The sequence below is a fragment of the Sceloporus occidentalis genome, unplaced genomic scaffold (assembly GCF_023333645.1).
Source record: "Sceloporus occidentalis isolate IW3139 unplaced genomic scaffold, rSceOcc1.0.p SCAF_3, whole genome shotgun sequence".
In the NCBI taxonomy this organism is placed as follows: domain Eukaryota; kingdom Metazoa; phylum Chordata; class Lepidosauria; order Squamata; family Phrynosomatidae; genus Sceloporus; species Sceloporus occidentalis.
Window position 1 is genome coordinate 56,670,563 of NW_028316983.1, and position 15,285 is coordinate 56,685,847.

General features: G+C 44.3%; 1 protein-coding gene across 1 annotated transcript in view; it reads left to right on the top strand.

Moving 5' to 3' along the window:
• Positions 1 to 12,153: 12,153 nt before the first annotated feature.
• SLC45A3 (solute carrier family 45 member 3) overlaps positions 12,154 to 15,285 on the top strand; it is a 70,833-nt gene continuing 67,701 nt past the window's right edge. Inside the window, exon 1 of the mRNA XM_089514505.1 lies at positions 12,154 to 12,213. The gene's annotated coding sequence lies outside the window, so the exon portion shown is untranslated. The remainder of the gene's footprint in view (positions 12,214 to 15,285) is intronic.

The following is a 15,285-nucleotide window of genomic DNA, read 5'->3' on the forward strand; positions in this document are numbered from 1 at the left end:
TCTCAGCCTCAAAGGAAGGCAATGGCAAACACCTCTAATGAATCTTGTAAAGAAAACCCTATGATAGGATCACCCTAAGTCAGAGTCAATCCGAAGGCACACAACAACAGTAACAGACTCTCCTGTATCACATCAAACTAAAGTTGCTTATAGTGGGTCTCCCTACATATTGCTATAAATGTGTACAGTCAGCTCTCCATATCCACAGATTTTTTATCCATGGATTCAAGCTTCCATGGCTTGAAAATATTTAAAAATACATAAATTCCAATAAACAAACCTTGATTTTGCCGTTGTATATATGGGACACCATTTTACTGTGCCACTGTATTTAATGGGATTTGAGCATCCATGGATTTTGGTATCCACAGGGAGTCCTGGAACCAAACCCCAGCTGATACCAAGGACCCACTGTATTATTTAAACAGAAATACAGTGTAGCATGCTACGGTGGGGGGTGGGGGGGAGAGTCTAAAGATTGTTGTTCAAAAAGGTAATGTTTCCAATCCAATATATAATGAATGTGGAGCAGACAGGTGCACTCATGTGCTCCAAGGCCAGTCTGGATCACCTGCCTCTAATGTGATACTGGCAGGAGTTATTTCTCACAACAATGGGCAATTCTAGATTGATTTAAAGAAGCATGAGTACTCACAATATATGTCCCTGCGTTTCCCCAGGATTTTCTAGTTGATGTTACCTATGTGTCTACTGTTCCATCCTTTTGCAGGGGCAGGGGAAAGGGTTTGGAGTGATGGCTTGGGTCTTCACTAGGGCTCTTTCAACATTTTTTAAAAGCAGTGTTCTCAATCATTTGTATGGTATATTTTCTCCTATCTGAATTTTTACAAATATTGCAAAAGTACCATTTCACTGATATTATAGTGCAAAAGTCCCATCTCACTAATGCACTAAAATAAAATGATGATGAGGTTTTTGTTGTTGTTGTTCCAATATGTCTTGGAATAAAAAAGAAATCCACTACCAATTTATTGCCCTCAAAGTTGTTTAATAGCAGCAAATGTGCTATTAAACCACTTCAGCCACTCTTAAACAGTGACATCACTCTTCCTGTATGGCAAGTCCATACTGCTGGTCAGAAATGATTCCTTGCTTAGTGGGCAAAACTCCAATAGGAGTGTTAGGAGATGTTGTGTGTGTGTGTTTTGAATATAATTCTTGCAGTTAGTTTGCACTCTACAGTACAACCTTGACCAAGCAATTCCATTTCCTCCAGTCAATGTTTGTAAAACAAATCTCTCTGCTGCTTTCTATAACCCATAAAAATGTCCAGATTTTTGTAGGTCTAACCACATACACTACTCTCTCCTTGATACTTGGCCCCATGGCACACAGTGAAACCTGGAATATAAATAAGCACTGAAGGTAAAACTGAGTCCTGGGTATAGTAGTAGCTGGAAATAAGAACTGGGTTTTGTTATTTAAAAGACACTCTCAATGGACTGTTTCCCCCAGATGCCTGGCCCCCTTGCACGCTGATACGACAGATTACACTTTCTAAATTGGAGCAGAGCAAACTGGGAGTTATTTTGCTCCAGTGTTTAGCTCCAAAGTGCGGGTTGATCCTGTTTTCCTCCTGATTTGGCCACTTGCATCATCTAAACAGGAAGTTTTCACAACAGGGCAGGGCCACTTCTTTTCACTCATGTGGACAACCCCCTTGTTGTTGTATTTAAATTACAGCTTGGAAATCTTGGAATCCAGGCCAAATGATGATTCAAATATGCATTATTAGCATGTCTAGAACCCAGATAAAACTAGGCCAACCCAGATGTATGGCACCTCTGGCAACTGTGGGCGTTGAAGTGGAATCATAGTGCTATAACTGTGCCATGTGAAAGGACCCTAATTTTCTAGAAAATAGCCATGTTAGCTTTTGGAGCAAAAATACTATAACAAATAGCCTTGTGGCACCTTAAAGAGTAATAGTTTAATTGGCATAAATGTTTGTGGATAGCACCTGTTTTTATCAGTCCATGTACTTTGAACAAGTAGCCATCAGTCCACAAAAGCTTATGCAAAAAACAAAACCAATAACATGCTAGTCATTAAGGTATAAGTACTTGTACACAGAAAATATTACATGAAGAGCAGGTTTAGATTTAGAAGAAAGAGGAGTGAAGATAGGAGGAAAGAACATCAACAGTCTAAGATATGTAAATGACACCAAACAATTACTAAGGAAAATTAAAGAAGAAACTGCAAAGGTAGGCTTGCTGTTGAACATGAAGAAAACAAAAATAATAGGGAGGACCTACATAATTCAACCTAGACAATGAAGAAATTGAAATATTTAAAGATTTTCCATACTTGGATCAAACATCAGAATGGAGACTGCAGTCAAGAAATAAGACGACTAGAAATGGGAAGGTAAACTATGCAGTAACTAAATAAGATCCTAAAGAGTAAAGATATAGAACTGAGTGTGAAAGTTAGGCGGGATACAGACCGCCGCTTTGCGGCGGTCTCCCGCCGGCGCCATTTGCTCCGCGCGGGAGCTGCAGCAGCCAAACCATGCGGCTCCCGCACGGAGCAAAAAAGAAGCTCCATTTCAGAGCTTCTTTTTGCGGTGCCTTTATGACGTCGTGAGGCGCCGCTGGCACATTCGCGACATCATAGGCGCCGCGACACGTCTGGACGCTATGCGTCCAGTACGTAAACATGGTGGCCCCCATGTGGAAGGGGCGCCGTCATGTTGTACGTATTCTATACGTACTAGGGTTAGGGGGGTGCGGAAGCACTGCCCCTTCCTAACCCTAGTACGTATAGAATACGTACTATATGGCAGTTTGTATCCCGCCCATGAATCATTCAGTCCATTGTATTCCCCATCACCATGTACGGATGTGAGAGCTGGACAGTGAAGAGTGCTGAGGATATAGTGGATGACCAAAATGACAAACAAATGGGTTCTAGCACAAATCAAGCCTGAACTCTCTGTGGAAGCCAAGATGATCAAATTGAGGCTGACGTACTTTGGCCACATCATGAGAAAACATGACTCATTAGAAAAGGATAAAAGTATAACATAATAATGCTAGGAAAGGTAGAAAGTAGTACAAAAAGAGGAAGACCATATGCCAGATGGTTGGTTTCTACCAAGGAGGCTAGGGGCCTGAAGCTTCAGGATCTAAGCAGAGGAGTGGAGGATAGGGGGTCTTGGAAATGTCCCACCCATGTACTTTGAAGAAGTAGGCATCAGTCCACAAAGGCTTATGCAAAAAACAAAACCAACCCTCTCCCAAACCAACAACATGCTAGTTTTAAGGTATAAGTATTTAAAGTATAAGGTCACCATGAGTTGGGGTTAGGGTTGCCATAAGTCTGGACCTCCAAACTGGGACAAATGTAGGACAAATGTAGGACAAAATTTTCAAATGGAGGGCACATTTTTTTAAACATGGAGGACACATGGAAAAATTTGATGGTTTTAAAAAAAATGTTAATATAAATACATGTTTCTTAGGCATGATCAAAATGGAGGACATTTGGCCATTATTCCTAGACAGATGACAGAAATGTACTTTCCCTTTCTGGCCACCCCCCCTCCCCCCATTCCAAACAGCACATTTGGGCATTGAACATGGCTTTACTTAACATGGCCTCTTGCATATTTCAGAGGCCTATTCCATAATCAAACTCTTTGGGTTTCATACTGAATATGTCAAGGTGGTTTAACAAGAAGTGGGTTTGCCCTTGGATTCAACTGTTCTTCTCAGAAGTGTGTACTTGGTCAAGGGACTTTGGTTTTTTTCCACTGTGCATGAGTTTGTAAAAATGAGAGCAACTTACATTGGTCGCGCCTCAGAAGCTGGCTCATTTCATCATCATCACTATCCTCTTCCTCCTCCTCTTCTTCTTCCTCCTTGTCCTTCCTCCCTCCTCCTTCCTCCCTCCTTCCCTCCTTCCTTCCTTCCTTCCTCCCTCCCTCCCTCCCTCCTTCCTTCCTTCCTCCCCTTCCTCCTTCCTCCTTCCTTCCTTCCTCCCTCCTCCTCCTCCCTTCCTTCTTCCCTCCTTCCTCCCTTCCTCCCCTTTCCTCCTTCCTCCTTCTTTCCTCCTCCCTCCCTTCCTCCCTCCTCCTCCTCCCTTCCTCCCTCCCTCCTTCCTTCCTCCTTCCTCCCCCCTCCTCCTCTGCCTCCCAGCCCAGGCCCAAGCGGAGGAGGAGGTGGGTGGATGCCTTGGTGTGCTCCCCCCCGCCCGCATGCCAAGGCAGGAGGCAGGCAGCCAGCCACCTCCTCCTCAGCCTCCTCCTCTGTCTCCGCCTCCTGGGCCCAAGGAAGTGCCCAGCACGGAGGCGCGCCAGGCGGAGGAGGCGGTGGGTGGCTGCCTTGGCGCACGCGCATGCGCAGGGAGCACCAAGCCAGGCAGGCACCTCTGCCTCCTCCTCCGCTTGGGCCTGGGCTGGGAGGCAGAGGAGGAGGAGGAAGGAAGGAGGGAGAAAGGAAGGGAGGCTTGGAACGGAGGAGGAGGAGAAGGAGGTGCGCCTCCTGCGCACGCCCGCGCCCCCTCCCCACCTCCCCGCCACCCTCCCCCCACTCACCGCCTCCTCCTTTGCTTCCGAACGGAGGAGGAGGAGGAAGTGGGTGGCCTGGCCACGCGGGGAGGCAGGGGAAGGTGGGTTGGTGCTGAGCGGGCCCCAAACCGGGGGCTGGGGGCCAAACTGGACCGGGACCGGGAGGGGGCCCCCAAAAGCGGGTTTGTCACAGGGGCCGTCGGGTTATGGCATCCCTAGTCGGGGTTGACCCAAGGGCAGTTAACAACAACAACAACAACAAAGTCTTTAAGGTGCTGCAAAGCAGTTTTGTTCATCCTTTAGTGTTGAAAGGTTGATAAGCAAAAATAACTTCCAAACACATACTTAGGTAACTGGATCAGTGCTTGATATTTTTATAGCTGCAGTATGGACACCCAGCAATCTTCATTGACTTAATTGGTAGTGTCTGAATTTTCCTACTTCCCAGAGAAGGCAGAAGACCAGTATTAGTCACCCTTTAATTTTTGAGAACTTTTGGCCTAGTTTTCCTTTTTGTAGAAAAATGCTTGAGCTGAGGGTACATTTCCTGTTTAGAGGACAAGGCAAGATTAGCCCAAGAGTGCAGACGTCTGCTGTGACTGTGTCAAGGACCCTGCTGTTGAAGTGCTGTGGGATGCTTAAAATAGCTTACGATGTGCGTGTTTTCTAATATCTTACAGTGAAGAGCAATTCTGAGCATATGTCATTAACAGACTTCCCAGTATTTACTAAAAACAAATGGCAGCAGGAATCCAGTGTAAGTTTAAACCAAGATATTGTGTTCTCTGTCTTGTGGACAAATGTCATCCATGGAGGCATTGCATAAGTGTATAGTGTGAAGTTGATTACTTGGAGCTCTTTGACACTATACAATTATATGATTCCACTTTAAGTGTCATGGCAACCCCTTATAAAATCCTGGGATTTGCAGTTAGGGAGAGGTATGTAGAATTCTGAACTGGACAGCTCAAGTGCTCCATCAGACTACAAACCCCAAGATTCCATAAGATATTGCCATGATACTTAAAGGGGAATTATAATGCTGTAATTGTATAGTGTCAAAGGGCTCCATGTGTGATGGGAGATGGGAAAACACTAGTCTGCACAGTGCAGTCTCTCAAACAACCATCCAGGGCAGCCGTACTAAGACCACACTCCCAGAACACAGATAGCACTATGTCCCAAACCCTGTTTGTTTTCTGAAAATATTTTGTAATGAGGTGAGCTCTAACATTAGACAGAGTGAAGCAGCTGCTTCAAGGCAGGAGATTGAAGGTGTCACCAAACGTATTCAAATGATGGCTGCAATGGTGATCAAATCATTGCTGCCAAAGGAGTTCCATCTCAGGTGAAAAACTAATGTGACTAGCCCAGAATATTATGCACATTGCCTTTGTGAGGATGCAGAGGACCAGCTGCTTTCTTTTTGCCTACAGGAGTGGCCAGATGCTTATAGGACAAGATCTGGCATCAAGAGAAGAAGCATAAAGAACTTGCCTTGTCTCCCCCTCACTTCCCCAAAACCCTTCCTGTGTGATACCAGGCTGCCCAACACAGACATTTGGTGGACAATGGACACTCGAAGTGGGGAGGTGGCAGAAAAGTATCCTGCTATTTCTTTATAGCCAGATGCATGATAATGGTGTCATTCTCTGGGATCTCTGTGGGATTCCTGGGAGCTTCTGGAGGACATCTTCATTGAAATGTGTCTGGCTATAGAGACATAGCTGGATTCTCTGCTGATACCCCTCCTTATTCCCAATCAGTTGCTAAATGACTGAAATTGGAGTCCTTAGCATGAAATAAGTGGGTGTCATTGCATATTGAACTCTTATTTCCACAGTGGCCATAAGAAGAAGACAAATGTTGGTGGTACCTTAGTGTTTGTCACTAACAGGATGCCAGTCAAAATCTTGCTGTCCTTCCACACAGTGCATGAAACTGGCATGAAAACAGTGAATTTCTAGTATAAAACTAGCAGTTGTCAGAGATGCTAAGGTTTAGACCCCCGTCACAACATGATAACTTGAAAGATATTTAGGACTGAATTAGATGAAATATTGACCTATGATTTGAGCTATCATCTCTCTATATTTTTGTAACAACCCCTCCCAAAACCCAGACCTCACTCCCAATTCAATTCAGGACTACAGTACCAGGGAAGAGGGAGCTGGCACACATAACTTTTTTCACTGCTAAGCAGGAACTGACAGTGGTTTAAGAGAGCTGTTTTGCTTTACTGTCATAACTGAGAGGAGGAAGAGTCATATCTTGATGGCTTGGTTAACTAAAAATTCTGTTGGCTTGTCAGTTTTAGATAATGGAGAAATCTATGAAGTCATCTAATCAGGCAGGGGCAGCTGATCTGACAGTTATCCTTCCTCCTTGATTTCGTGCAAGTTAAAACAACTGTATTCTTTCCAACCACAAATGTATACACAAAATGAAAAAAACTGTGACAATTATCTGTATCTTATGCCCAGTTTCTGAAAGTCAATGCATACAATTCCAAATTGGGCCCTAGAGTATATAGCCCTTTAATGCAGAAAACTTGGTTCAGGATGAGTGTGACATTCAGTAGTCATGATCCAGTCAAAGTTGTACAAAATGGTCCAAAGTACTGCTCCAGAAAGTTGGTTTTACCTGGATTTGTATGTAAAATATATAGGGCAATCTCTTTGGCCATGCTTTCTGCTCATTTCTGGAAGTTGTGGTCCAAAAAGTATGTTTTCTAAGTGCTAAATATGACTGATGGGCCTGAATCAAATGGCTAAAGTGCTATTTGGACCACTGTAATGATTTGGAATATGTGATTTCTTTCTTCTTCTTCTTTTTTTTGGTTGTTGTTATATTCCAACAGGAGTGGAGAATTTTTGAGGGGCAAAGTCTGGATTCTATCCCTTTAAGTCCTTTGCAGGCTAGATAACCAGGGACAGGGGCCGGTGGGTGGGTAAGACCATGTCAGGAGCAGGTCACAGCTCCTCATGTCATTAGGCTTCTTCCTCAAGGAATCTCTGAAAGTCCTTTAGGTGATGCTTAGCCTGGGAAAAGCCCACACAGAGCAAAACTAGTTGGCTGAGGGTCCAAATAGAGGAGGGTTGGTTCAACTTGTGCCTCATGTGCCGTGGCATTGCTGCTCTTTCACTTTTCCTGAATGAAGAAAATGGGGGGAAAGTGAAAGCGTGAGTGTTGCTGTTGTTGTATGCCTTCAAGTTCACTCTGACCTAGAGGTCTAAAACACTTTGTAGAAGTAATCCAGTCTGAGACCCCTTTAACTGTCCTAAGGAATTACGGGAACCATAGTTTTGTGAGACATTTAGCCTTCTGTGTCAGAGACAGCTCTGGTGCCACAATAAACTGTAATTCTCAAGATTCCTTAGCACTGAGTCAGGGCAAAGCAGTCTCAAACCGGATTATTTCTGCAGTGTGTTTTGGACCATAGTAACCTTATCACTGGGTTTCCTTGGCAAGAGTAATTCTGAGGAGGTTTGGCTGAGAGAGTGTCCTTTGCTCAAGGGCATCCACTGGATCGCCACGGCTGACCAGGGATTTTAACCTTGGTCTCTCATTGTCCTAGTCCAACACTCAAACCCTCTGTACCATGCTGGCTTTAAGGAGACAATTAAGTCTTAAGATGGGGTTGTATTAGTGGATGCATGTTTATTTCAGAGAAAATGTGGTCTCCTCCATGTGTAGTTTTCCTCCATGGCTCCTATTTTGGCTCCCACCAACTGAGTTGGCTATCAGAGAGAATGACGACTATTTTTGTTAGAAAGGGGAATAGAGTTGGGCAGAGCTAATATATAGCCTGTGGACCTACTTGAGGATCTCATTTTAGTGGATTTAGTAATAATTGAAAAGCAAGATGATTAATTGTCAACAGAGGCCCTTTCAGTAGTAGTCTTGTCCCATTCTGATTCTCACCCTGCTACTGACTCTTTCACCTTGTGAGGATGACCTCATGTTAGTCCTTGCTGCAGGTGGGCACTTTTGGCCTTGGCTCATTGAAAAATACAAGCTCTGTCTGGAACTCAGAGCATAGTGAAAGCAGCTAGCATTAACATTTCTCCATCTACCTTCCTCAGACACTAAATAAATGACGTTTCCTGGCTAGAAATCTCTCCTCACAGGTTCTGAACTCTTGTTATTTTTTATAAATATAAATAGAATCCAGCTCTGTTCACTTGCAGAGTGAGAGCTGGAAACCATGTGGAGTTTGTACGGGAAACAGTGCTGAGTTTTATTTTATTTTAGTTTTTGCAACCTTCAGTTGTCTCAGAGAGCCATGCCAATGGATTTGTTCCCATTGGTTCGTATGACTGCAAGTGCAGATGTTTCACACGATTTTCCCATGCAATCTGGGTTCCGGTCTGCAAGCAGTTTGGACTGAACAGCTGTCCAGTGTGGAAAACAAGGTGGCATTTGTGCCATTGCTCAAAAGTCAAATGAAAAGTGTGAAGGACAAGATGCTAGGGAAGGGGAGAAGTCAAATAATATGTGGCATTCTTAATTGTACCTTATGAAGTAGGCACATTTGGCTTATGTCCTGGCCCAGTCATGAGCTAATATAAATGGTCCTAGATCCATTGACTTATATATCTGTGAATGCTTGTCTAATTGGGAAACAGATGTTTCCAACCTTTCCATGTGTGCTTCTGTTTATGAGGATTTATTTGCACAAACATCTATTTGGTCACGCAGATGTTCAGGGAAGGTTCACATTCACATACGGATAAAGAATTGAAACAAACTCACACTATGAGAAGATCTAAATGGACCTAAATGTGAAATTAATTTTCATGCAAATATGCATGGAGGTGAAACAAACTGTCCATTTATCATTTGCAACTGGCAGATGGGTGGCAGAAAACATGGACTCAAATCTGTGAGGTCTCTCTCTGTAGTAGTTGTCTGTCCCACTAAAAGCTTGTCAGGCATTAAGATCAAAATTAAACTCAGCCCTCCGTAAGTTATGGAAGCAGAAGATGAGTTCACTGAGTAAGATCCTTTATTGATTCCTCCTGGTGCACATACTATCGTCTCTTTTGTTTCTTCTTCAGCTCTGTTTCCCTGACAGTTGTTCAATAGTAGAGCGCTAATGAAGAAGACGTAGAGTACTAGAACAAGAAATTGCTAGGTGCAGAGAACCCTTGCATTCAAGATGAGTCCACTTGAAGCTGCTGAACAGGTTACTCCCTTGAAGATCTTTGGTACATGCAATGTTCACATCCCTGAAGCAGAAGCTGGTATGTTATTTTAAAGAAGTAATGAATCAGTATTGTAGGCTATATTTCAGAGGAAGGAACTAGCAAAACAACTTCTGAGTATTTCTTGCCTGAGAAAACCATAAAATTAATGGGTCACCATAAGTCAACAGGCAACTTGAAGATACACCACACACACATCATTATTTTATACAGTGTAAGAGGTTACCTGCTGCTACTTACTGGAGGAACACCACATTAGTACCACATTATTTACACAGTACGTTTCTGAATTAGAATGGGGATGATTTCCCAAAATATACTGAAAATAGAAAAATGCCTAAAAATCCCAAAACATATTCCCCCTGAAACATTTGGCAGTAATAAGTAAATATTACTCATTACATTTTTCTAAAAGAAAAAAAATGCTTTAAGCAGTCTCTACATTATTCACAAAAGGACAAAATTGTTACCTTATTACTCCAAAAAGTAGCATTTTGCAGGTAACAAAGTTACTTCTAGCGCATTACTTCTAAGCCATGAAGGCAAACACACTTTTGTCAGAACATTTGTTTCTTTCTTTTCCTTTCAAGACTGTGAGGATTGATACAAAAAGAAATACAACTGGGAGGAAATCCAAACTAGTAAAAATCCACTAATTTATGAGTTAGAGCTTGCTTCACTTCCCGGTTTTTCAATAATAAATTATTTCTCCATCCTTATCCCAAATTCCAAAATGTCTGAAGCATGATTTCCATATTTGTCAAGTTACTTCTACTTTATTTGCCAAATGGGTAATGAAAGGTATTATATATATATATATAGATAGATAGATAGATAGATAGATAGATAGATGTGTCCTAAATATCCTAAAGGTACTAGATCCTGTCTGACCTTGGAAGCTAAGCAGGGCCAACCCTGGTTAGTACTTGGATGGGAGACTGTTGTTATACATTCATCAGTCTTTCTATAGTACCATTACTAGAAGCTTTTGATATCTTATATGACATTGCAAAAAGTAATCCAGTGTGACTTACAAGGATTTTAGTTTAATTACTTGAAGATAGTTAATACTATAGTGTGTGTATGTGTGTGTGTGTGTGGGGGGGAATTAGCCTTAAATTCCTAAGAAGTCATGTTTGTCAAGTAAGGAGTGTGGCATTTTTCAAGGATAAATAGTATTTATTGGTAGACCTGCCACTCCCAAAATATATCTGAAACAATATTATGACTGGCAGCTCAGTTTCTTGCTCAGATTTTAGTTGTTAAATAACAGAGATCATATGCTGCCTGTGGGCTCCATGAAGGTGAGGAAAGGAGGGAAAGGCTGGAAATGCTTCTGACGCCATTGCTTTCTCTTCTAGTGCCTGGAAATCCAACAAAAATTGATTTTAGAGGCTTGAAAGTAATAAATAATAGATTTATTATTCAGCAGAGTCTGTGGGTGGAGCTGGTTCGTTGTTTTCCTGAAATAAAATGATAGCAAAAGTAAAATTTTGAAATAGAGAAAAGTATAGAAATGTTTTGAATAAACCTGTTTTGTGTTCAGTGATGAAATCGGTTAGTATATTTTCATTTAAACCCTTCATGGAGTGGGGAACTTGTTGCCTGCCCTACGATGGCATCAGTGCAAGTCCTTTGTACAGAAATCAACATTGCCTTCACCCTCCTCTCCCTCCCCCCACAGAGACTGAAAGCCTTCAGATACAGCTGTGATAAATATCTGTGGAATATAAGGAGGCATTTCTAAGCACAGTTGCATCGGATCATGGCACATGTGTCTTTAGGGCAGGTCTGTTAACTTCGGAATTAATTCCATTGAAAAGAGGGACACGCAACCAGTATTCAAAGATATAGCTGTGCCAGTCTATAGAGAGGTCTTGTGGCACTAACTGAAAGAAAGAAGTTGGCAGCTTGAGCTTGACTTCAGTCTACTTCTTCAGATGCATATAATGGACTGGAAAGCCAGGGGCAGACCTATGAAACGAAAGCTCACGCTGCCAACTTCTTTCTCTCAGTTAGTCTCTGCTCCGCTCTGGGCCCACAACAAACTCCAACTCCCAGAATTCCATAGCCTTGACCCAGACAAAGAGTTAAAGTGGGGCCAAACCGGGTTATTCCTCCCGCGTGGATGCAGCCAATGACTCCCAAGCCAAGGCAGGTAACAAAGGCGCAAAGGAGGGAAAGGCGACGTGTCCAGTCTGGCCCAGTTGGGGTGGGGTTCTTGTTTTGGGGGGGTGGGGGGGTGTGTGTGTCTTACAAACCCTCCTTCAGACGGAGGGGAAAAGCCAAATCACCTCATTCACTCCTCCCAAAAAAGCCCAGCCCTGCGCATGCGCTCTCCAGGCCAGCGATTTAAAAGGGCGGTAGGGAGCCAAAAAGCCCGGCTTGGTCCTTTGGAGTCGCCAAAGCCAAGCGAAGCGGAGGAGGAGGAAGAGGAGAGCCATGCCGGCCCCCGCAGCCCCCCTGGCCCAGGTAGCCCTCCTTTTGGTCTGGGGACCAGGCCTCCTCTTTTCCCAGGGCTTCTCTCTTCCATTCCCAGCCTTCTTCAGCCTCCCCAAGGTCCTCCCTTCGGAGAAGGACTAAGCAAGCAAGGGGCTCTTTGAGGCTTTATGGGGGGGGGGGGGGTGTCCTGTCCTCCATTTTGTGGTGCCTGGTCCTCCGAAGCGCTCTCCTTGGACTTTGGCGCCTGAGGCAGAAAGGAGCATCTCTTTTTGCTCTCCTTGAGGCTGCTTTTCCCGCGGGGGATTAAAGGGTGACCCCTCCCCACCGTCCTCCTTTTCCCGGACTGGTCCTCCGTTCTCTGCAGGAGGGATTCCCAAAGGACTAAGAAGCGTTGATAGAGGGTTGGTAGCTTTTCTTTGGTCCTGTCCTCTGGAGTGTCCTCCATTTTGAGGGTGTCTGGTCCTCCTCAGCGGGGAGGGCTCCCTCGGAGGCGGGAGAAGGAGGGAGCGGCCCTGGGTTCAAGAGCGGAGGAGGGCGGGGCGCAGGGAGCATCCTCCTCCTCCTCGGCCCCTCCGACCTGGCCAGCGCTTTCTGAGGCAAACTCTTCCCTTCGCTTCTGTCCTGTCTCCTTTCTCCCTTCTTCCTTTTCTCTCCAGAAAGAGGCCTAGAGCAAGGGACGAGTCTCCTCTTTCGGCCTCGGGGCGCCTTTTGGGTCAGCACCGCCGCCCTCCTCTCGCTTTTTCCCTCAGGAGGACTCACCTCCACCAGGCCATGCCACCATCTCCTCCTCCTCCTCCTCCTCCTCCTCCTCCTTTTGCTCCTCCTAATTGTCCGTCTCTTCCTTCTCCTTTTTCTTCCTTTTCCCTTTTCCCCCTTCTCTTTCTTCTCTTCCATCTCCTTCTCCTCTTTCTCTTCCTTCTCTTCCTCTTCCTTCTGCTCCTCCTCTTCTCTTCCTTCTCCTTCTCCTCCTTCTCTTCCTTCTTCTTATCCTCCTTCTCCTTAGCTTCCTTTTCTTTCTCCTCTTCCTCCTTCATAGAATACAGTCCCTAAGGGCCCTCCAGTCCATGCAGGAACTCTCACTCTAAGCATCCCTGACAGATGGCCATCCACAGCCTCGGTTTCAAGACCTCCAAGGAAGGAGATTCTGCCACTCTCTGAAGGAGTGTCTTCCTCTGCCCAACAGCCCTAAGGAAGTTCCTCCTAATAATGGAGTGGAATCTCTTTTCCTCTGCTTTGAATTCATCGCTCCGGGTCTTATTCTCTGGAGCAGCAGAAAACATATGACATCCCTTCAAAGATTTAAACAGGGCTCTCTGTTCAAGGGCCCATTTGTTGGTCTTTTTGGCTGTCCATGGTATGCTCAGCACTCTCCTTCAGGACCACATCTCCAATGGACTTTATCACACGTGAGGAATTTCTCTTAATTTCGAATGAAAAGAAAGGGGGGCCAGAACGCATTCACATGACTCCGCTAGTTCAGCGAATTTACATGAATGCGAATTGTGTTCGAAGTGGCTCCCCATTGCCCGAAAATAGCATGCCATTGCCCAAATTTGTGTGGCAGTCTATCACGCAATAACGTGAAACCCCATGATTGTGCTCAGACTGACTTCCCATTGCCCAAATTTGCATGTAGTGGGTTATCACACAATAACATTAAACCCCATGATTGCTCTCAGATTGCCATTGGATTATACTTCCAATTCCCCTTGTCTGATAAACTCCAATGAATTGATTTTCTTTCTGTCGGCTTTCTTCCACATCCCCACTTGGCTACTCACAATGTCTTTACTAGCAACAAATCCTTGACTGAATCTACATTTAAATTATTCCTTTCATTTGCCCATTGTGCTGAGGCTTAGGGGAAAACTTTTCAACATTTACTTGGTGTCCTAAAGCAGATCATTGCTGTCTTTTTGCTTCCAAGTTTTGGGCAAGTCTTGTCTGCTGCTGCTGCTCCTAGGAAAAAACAACTGTAGAAGGGTCTATCCTCTCCCCATATTTGCAGTGAGGATGAATGTGCCAAGTAGACACATTTCTTGAAGGGGAGCAGCAAACATGGTGCTACTCAATGTGCTACTTAGTCATGGTCAAAATGGAGGACATTTTGGAATTCCTCCTGGACAGAAGATTGAAAAGTAGGACATGTCCTGGAAAAGGAGGACATCTGGTCACCCTGGTCATGACTGACCTGTATGCAACTCCCCCCCTCCAGCTTCTGGCTGCTCTTTTAACCTGGCCCAGAGGGGGCTGAAGGGCCACTTCATTACATGCTGTAGCAAATGGTGGGTGGGTGGGTGGGTGGGAACAATATTATAAGTGAATGAATTCATGAATGCACTTTCCTTTTGGCCAGAACTTAGGAAAGCTACCTTTGGGGACTGCAACTCCCAAAGTGCTGCAGGAGGCTGGGAGCGGTTTTCCAAAATTGAAACTCTTCCCAATTCTTTCCTCAGCTGTTGATTTGTTGTTGTGCTGACTTACTGCCATGTGCTTTCCAAGTCATTTCTGATTTATGGTGACCCTAACTAAGGTCATGAGGTGTTTGTGGCAAGATTTGTTCCAGATGAGATTTGTATTGCCTTCTCCTGAAGCTGAAAGAGTGTGACTTGTCCAAAGTCACCCAGTAGATTTCTGTAGCTGAGTCATAGTCCAACAGACAAACTACTACACATGATAATAAAGCTTCAGCCCAGGAGTTGGTGAAGAAATGCGGGGCTGAGCATCAGCTCAAGTTCATCTCCCCCATCCTTCCTATTTCTTCACTGGCTTTCCTGGGTCCATGACCTGCTTTTGGCTCTACTAATCTAAACAAGAACTTGGAATTCTGAGTTAATTATCTCAAGCTCTGATAGAGCTGCTGAAACTACTAAATATGTAGAGCATAGATTTAAATGTGACACAGTCCAGTTGGTTAGTTATCTTGCGCAGTACAAACAAAATGCTTTCAAGTACCTTTCATGTGTCAAGGGGGAGAGACTACAGATCTTTCCTGGAACACTTTATTTTGTGGATTATCCCTTTCATCCTACTGTACAATATGGTGTTGTCTTAAGCATTTCTGGAAGCTAACTGATGACCCACTGAATAGCAGGAGGACTC